This window comes from Palaemon carinicauda, chromosome 5 (genome assembly GCF_036898095.1).
Source record: "Palaemon carinicauda isolate YSFRI2023 chromosome 5, ASM3689809v2, whole genome shotgun sequence".
Classification (NCBI taxonomy): domain Eukaryota; kingdom Metazoa; phylum Arthropoda; class Malacostraca; order Decapoda; family Palaemonidae; genus Palaemon; species Palaemon carinicauda.
The window spans coordinates 118,673,590-118,681,089 of NC_090729.1; the positions used below are offsets into that span (position 1 = coordinate 118,673,590).

General features: G+C 37.4%; 1 pseudogene; it reads right to left on the minus strand.

The window, feature by feature from the left end:
• The window catches only part of LOC137641433 (uncharacterized), a 92,536-nt pseudogene that overhangs the window by 15,986 nt on the left and 69,050 nt on the right, over positions 1 to 7,500 (minus strand).

The window sequence follows — 7,500 nt, forward strand, 5'->3', positions numbered from 1 at the left end:
TGCATTCGTATTTCTCTCACTGGTATTAACTAAAGCATAACAATTATTGATCTCTCTCTCTCTCTCTCTCTCTCTCTCTCTCTCAATTGCATTCGTATTTCTCTCACTGGTATTAACTAAAGCATAACAATTATCTCTCTCTCTCTCTCTCTCTCTCTCTCTCAATTGCATTCGTATTTCTCTCACTGGTATTAACTAAAGCATAACAATTATCTCTCTCTCTCTCTCTCTCTCTCTCTCTCTCTCTCTCAATTGCATTCGTATTTCTCTCACTGGTATTAACTAAAGCATAACAATTATTGATCTCTCTCTCTCTCTCTCTCTCTCTCTCTCTCTCTCTCTCTCAATTGCATTCGTATTTCTCTCACTGGTATTAACTAAAGCATAACAATTATCTCTCTCTCTCTCTCTCTCAATTGCATTTGTATTTCTCTCACTGGTATCAACTCAAGCATACAAATTATTGATCTCTCTCTCTCTCTCTCTCTCAATTGCATTCGTATTTCTCTCACTGGTATTAACTAAAGCATAACAATTATCTCTCTCTCTCTCTCTCTCTCTCTCTCTCTCTCAATTGCATTAGTATTTCTCTCACTGGTATTAACTAAAGCATAACAATTCTCTCTCTCTCTCTCTCTCTCTCTCTCTCTCTCTCTATTTGTATTTCTCCCACTAGTATCAACTCGAGTAACAAATCTCTCTCTCTTTCTCTCAATTGTATTTCACCCATTAGTATTAACTCGAGTAACAAATCTCTATCTCTCTCTCTCTCTCTCTCTCTCTCTCTCTCTCTCTCTCTCTACCGAGAATACTGAGATCCCTGACCTTATTCTTCGCGAGTCAAAGTTTTTCATTACCAAACATCGAAGATTTCAAACATCTGACACCCCCACTCCCATAATCCCCCGACAGTGAACCCCCCCCCCCCCCCCCCCCCACCCCCCACCCCAACTCACCATCCCACTAAGCAAAGATGATTCTGGGTCATGCATTCAACGCGGTTCGAAAGTCATCAAATTCTTCAAACCAACGGTATTTACCATGCCAGTTCATTCGGTCTTGGCTTCCGCCTGGCTATACCCTAATATTCCACGTTATCTTGAAGACGCTTTTCACGAAAAATTCGCCAGTGCGTCTGTGAACATTTATATACTATTTTTTTTTCAATGTTTTGTGGAAGATATTGGCTATTCCTACGGAACTAGAGAGTGAGGTGAGGTTAGCCTAAAGTTTTTAAATGTTCTAAGGAGGACATTTGCTATTCCTATGGAACTAGAGAGTGAGGCGAGGTTAGCATAAAGTTTTTAAACGTTTTATGGAAGGCATTTGCTATTCCAATGGAATTTGACAGTGGTAGGAGGTTAGCATAAAGTTTTTAAATGTTCTATGGAAGATATTTGCTATTCCTATGGAACTAGAGAATGATGTGGGGCTAGCATAAGGTTTAATATTCTTTCACGTATCCAACAGTTTCTACTTTTTCATTAATTCTCATGCCAATAATTCTTTTGCATTTCATCCCATATCATTCAACTACCGTTATTTCTTTTGTCTAGCTGGCAATAAAGAAATTATTCGTCTTCAAAATGTTATAAAAAACAACTCGGTATTATAACGTGCAAACTATAAAAACTACTTCATTGTTAAAGTCTAAAAACTATAAAAAGTAACTCAGTGTGAAGTCTAAAAACTATATAAAAAAAACTACCTCAGTGTTAAAGCCAACAAACTATTAAAAAGCTACCCCAGTGTTAAAGCCAACAAACTATAAAAAACTATCTGTGTTAAAGCCACCAAACTATAAAAAACTATCTGTGTTGAAGCCACCAAACTATAAAAAATTACATTAGTATTAAGACCAACAAAGTATAAAAACTACCCCAGTGTTAAATCCAATAATCTATAAAAAAAAAAAACTATCTCAGTGTTAAAGCCAACAAACTATAAAATAATTTCGTGTTAAAGCCAACAAACTATAAAATAATCACCTATGTTAAAAATTACAAACTATAAAAAACTACATGTGTTAAAGACAACAAACTATAAAAAAACTACATGTGTTAAAGACAACAAACTATATAAAAATAACTTAGTATTAAAGGATACAAAATAAAAAAAACTATTTCAGTGTTAAAGCCAAGAAACTATATAATGATTACGTGTGTTATAGCCTACAACCTGTAAAAAAAACCTACTTCAATGTTGAAACCCAAAAACTATAAAAATCTTATAACTGTCCAGGCATCTTTCACTGACCTTAAGTACAGCAGTCCAATCAACGTTCTGACCATCAATCAAGATTCCCCAGGCAATGGGATTAAGACTAACCTAAAAAGCATGCTGTTAATCAACTCATCCTAACCTATGTAGCTAAAACTGGTGACATCTTCCCAAGCGACAGAGGGCGCGGCCCTCTGACAATACAGCTCCTGGCCACTGGAATACCGAAGGTCTTTCTCATCTCCCTCGGTATCGTTCTCCTCCTCCGTATCACACTGACAGCTCCTCTGTTCGAAGGAGCTTCCCCTCCGTCTGTGGCGGTCCGCCTTCCTCTGGATGCTGTACTTCTCCTCCGAGCTGGACCTGTTCTCATCTTCGACGTGGTAGGACGCGGCGTGGCCCAGGGGTGCTTTTCCATTCCGGGCCCTGTGATGTTTGATCTTGTGTCTCTTGGAAGGGTCGTCGTCTGGCGACGGGGACTTGACCTGTTTCTGTCGGAGTCGAAAGGCGAGTCGGAGTCGCTGCTGCTCTTGGGGCCGGACTCCTGAAGATACAGCGGCTGGTAGGCAGACATCAGGGAGACAGGGATGGAGTAGGGAAGACGAGCTGAGAGGAGGAGGAGGTCGGTAAGAGGATGGAGCTTCGATGGAAGACAAGACTGGGAAGAAAGAGGGAGATTTTGGAAGACAAAAATACTCGAAAAACTGTAACAAAGGAGAGGTTGTAACTGTTTGAAATGAAGAGGGAAGGATGGAGAGGGTTTTTATCAAATCCCCAAATTTCTCTTGATGGAAGTAGTTTAAATATATCTTTTCGACTACCTACAATCTGCGCAGTCATAGATTGAAAAGGTACAATGTTATCACAGTTTGAAAAAAAAAATTCGTTCTGTTTCAGTAATAAAACCTGACGTAGTCAGCACGAAAGAATCACTGTTTCAGATCTGTTCAATGCGAACAAAATACCAGATGCGTGTTCACGTCCAAAGCGAACAAATAACAGCCATTAACATAAACACACACACAAAAAAAGATATCACTAATTCTATCAATAATCTGCGAGTATCATTATATGCACAGCGATTTAGAATCCGTCAAAACCTCGACCACCTAATCGAAACCAAACTCTCAATCTGAATGAATCCTCTTCAAGACACAAAATGAAATCTAGCCAGCTTTTCCTTATTCTTTCCACATCTTAAGTTGTCCGACCTATGTACAATACACCTGTACTTTCATGTACTTCACGTAGAGCACGTGCTATTGATAACGTCTACATTTTCCTTCCTTCTTTTTCTGTAAGTCACTGCCGCCATACAAATAAACACCTTGGCTTTTAAATTCGTCTGTATTATGAATTAACTTGCGTATGGCGGATATACCACAGAGGGCGTTTTACGTAAGCGTATCTGGCACTTCTTCCCTGATGTCCCATCATGACGAGCGCCATATGTACCTGCAAAGAGAGAAGGGGAAATGTTAGTTATGTCAATTGAATCAACAAAGCTTTTTATTCTACTAACTGTAAATATACCAGAAATATACCAGGGCTCTGGTGGTCGATGTGGTAAAGTCCCTGACTGGTGAACGCCGGACTGGGATTCGAGTCCTGCTCAAATTCGATAGATTCTTAGCTCACCATTCTTGTGAGCTAAGGATGTGTGTGTGAGTAGGGGGGGGGGGGGCATAGGTCTATCTGCTGAGTCATCAGCAGCCATTGCTTGGCCATCCTGGGTCCTAGCTTGGGTGGAGAGGGAGCTTGGCCACTGATCATATATATAGGTATACTAGTGGAAGCAGCCCGTCAAAATTGTCCACTAAATATCAATATCTAGATATTTATGCTGATCATATGTATATAGGGTCAGTCTCTAGGGCATTGTCCTGCTTGATAGAGCAATGTTACTGTCTCTAGCCTCTGTCAATCATGAGCGGCCTTTAAACCTTTAAAAATTGGCCTAACATCAGAACTTCGTATTCTAAATGATAACTAATTAATGCCTATGACAAATAGAGGGGCACTAAGTCGAGAGCATGCCTTCGCCAAGTCATGCAGTCATTATTTGTTCTCAACTCCACTGCCTAATTGTACTTCGATGTATAGTCTTCAAAAACTAATGGATTTCTCCTTGGGTCATATCCCACATGTCCACAAAGTTTATTTAAAATTGGTTCTGTAGTTTTTGCGTAATGTTACAATTAAAAAAAAAAACAATGTCATTCACTTAACATTGCCAGTATTATTATTATTATTATTATTATTATTATTATTATTATTATTATTAAACATAACCTCCTTCCAACTTCGCTGGCTGAGATAATGCAACCATTAGCAAAAGTGTGGCAATAAACTTTACTTTAGAGGCAGCTGCAGTTTACTGTTTACATAACAGTATTCATCACTTCTCTTTCTGGAGTTAATCCTAAAGTCTCCAGGTAAGCATTTTTTTTTGACAGGTATATCCCTGGAATTGGTACATTAAACTATCATTATTATTATTATTATTATTATTATTATTATTATTATTATTATTACCTCAGACAACGAAGTTGGAGGGAGGCTATGTTTTATCTCCTGTCTGTTTGTGTGTTTGTGTGTGTGTTTGTTTGAGACCTGCTTCCTAGCAACAATTTTAATCGTAGAGTAATGGAACTTATTATTATTATTATTACTATTATTATTATTATCATTATTATTATTATTATTATTATTACTAGCTAATTTACAACCTAGTTTGAAAAGCAGGATGCTATAAGCCCAAGGACTCGAAAATAAAAAAAATAGCCAAGTGAGGAAAGGAAATAGGGAAATAAATTAACTATATGAGAAGTAATGTACAATTAATATAAACTTCCTTATTCTATATTCTATCTTATTTCCTTTCCTCTGTTTTATTTTCAATTTGTATAGTTTATATGTGAAAGATCTATTCTAATGTTGATACTACCGCTAGAGTGTTATGGGGTCCTTTGACTGGCCAGACAGTACTAAATAGGATCCTTCTCTCTGGTTACGGATCTTTCCCTTTGCCTACACAGACACTGAATAGTCTGGCATATTCTTTACATATTCTCCACTGTCCTCATACACCTGACAACACTGAGATTGCCAAACAATTCTTCTTCGCTCAAGGGGTTAACTACAGCACTGTAATTGTTCTGTCGCTACTCTCCTCTTGGGTAGGGTAGAAGAGACTCTTCAGCTATGGTAAGCAGCTCTTCTGGTAGAAGGACACTCCAAAATCAAACCATTGTTCTCTAGTCTTGGATAGTGCCATAGCTTCTGTACCATGGTCTTCCACTGTCTTGGGTTAGAGTTCTCTTGCTTGAGGGTACACCCGGGCACACTATTCTGTCTTATTTCTCTTCCTCTTGTTTTGTTAAAGTTTTTATAGTTTTTATAGGAAATATTTATATTAATGTTGTTACTATATTTAAAACATTCAATTTTTCTTTATTTCCTTTCCTCACTGGGCTATTTTCCCTTTTGGGGCCCCTGGGCTTATAGCATCCTGCTTTTCCAACTAGGGTTGTAGCTTAGCATTTAATAATAATAATAATAATAATAATAATAATAATAATAGTAATAATAATAATACCGTTCTTAAAATATTGTATTTCAATTGTTCATTACTTCTCTTTCAGTTTATTTATTTGTTTCCTTTCCTCACTAAGCTATTTTTTCCTCATGGGTACCTGGGGCTTATAGCATCCTGTTTTTTAAACTAAGGTTGTAGCTTAGCTGTTAATAATAATAATAATAATAACAATAATAATAATAATAGTAATAATATAATAATAATAATAATAATAATAAAATTAATAATAATATACGCATAGGGCTTTATATTCTAATTGCTCACTATCTAACATGAACAAATATATTCAACATTTTACACATTATACATTAATAAGCATATACATCCACCCGCACACACAAACACACACACACACACACACACACACACATATATATATATATATATATATACAGTATACACATACATATACATATGTGTGTGTGTATGTATGTATGTGTGCGTTTGCATGCGCACATAATTATGCACTAAAAACACCAAAATACTAAAACAAATTCACACTCAAAACACGCAAAATGCATTTACTCCCATAACGCATAAATTTCCATATTGCACACAACCGTTAAACAAACGAAGCCCTTATCACCATCAATACCGAAATTTGCGAAATTTCACTGCACCGTAAAAACCGCGAAATTCATTGGCGAATCGGCCCGGCTGCTCAATGCTCGGGAATTTAATCAAAGCGATGCTGTGATCATATGGGGACATGGTGGAAGAATCTTCCATTTAATTCTTTTTTAAAGTGGGAATTTGCATTTTGTATCTTTAAATCTTTAATGGGTATTGGTAAGGTTTGTATGTATGCCTATAATACATGGTTTAATTGGTGGCAATGGCAAGTAGTGTATGTATGAATTAAAAGCTCAAGATAGAGACGACTTGCGAAATCTAGCCGAGGCCCTCTGCGTCAATAGGCGTGGGAGATGATATATATATATATATATATATATACACACACTTGCTTAAGAATACACTCAGGCTCACTATACTATCAATTTCCTTATTTCCTTTCCTTACTAGGCTATTTTCTTTGTTGCAGCCCTTAGCCTTAGGCTATAGGATGCTGTTTTTCCAACTAGGGCTGTACCCTAGCTAGCTAGCTAGCTAGTAGTAGTAGTAGTAGTAGTAGTAGTAGTAGTAGTAGTAGTAGTATAAGTGTAATGTTTCAGTAAGATTATTTAAAGTTCAAGGTATATTTATATTGAATCCCGTTGTAATACTGTTGACCTCATCTAGTTGAACCTAGAAGATATGAGACTATGGCAGTGATGTGTTCATTCAGCTACCTGTATAAGCTACTGCCATCCCTGTGCCGAACCCAGAGAGGTCATTCAGCTACCTGTATAAGCTACTGCCATCCCTGTGCCGAACCCAGAGAGGTCATTCAGCTACCTGTATAAGCTACTGCCATCTCTGTGTCGAACCCAGAGAGGTCATTCAGCTACCTGTATAAGCTACTGCCATCCCTGTGCCGAACCCAGAGAGGTCATTCAGCTACCTGTATAAGCTACTGCCATCCCTGTGCCGAACCCAGAGAGGTCATTCAGCTACCTGTATAAGCTACTGCCATCCCTGTGCCGAACCCAGAGAGGCACAGGTTCAAATCCTGACTGAGGTATTATTATTATTATTATTATTATTATTATTATTATTATTAAATCTACAACACAAGTTGGATA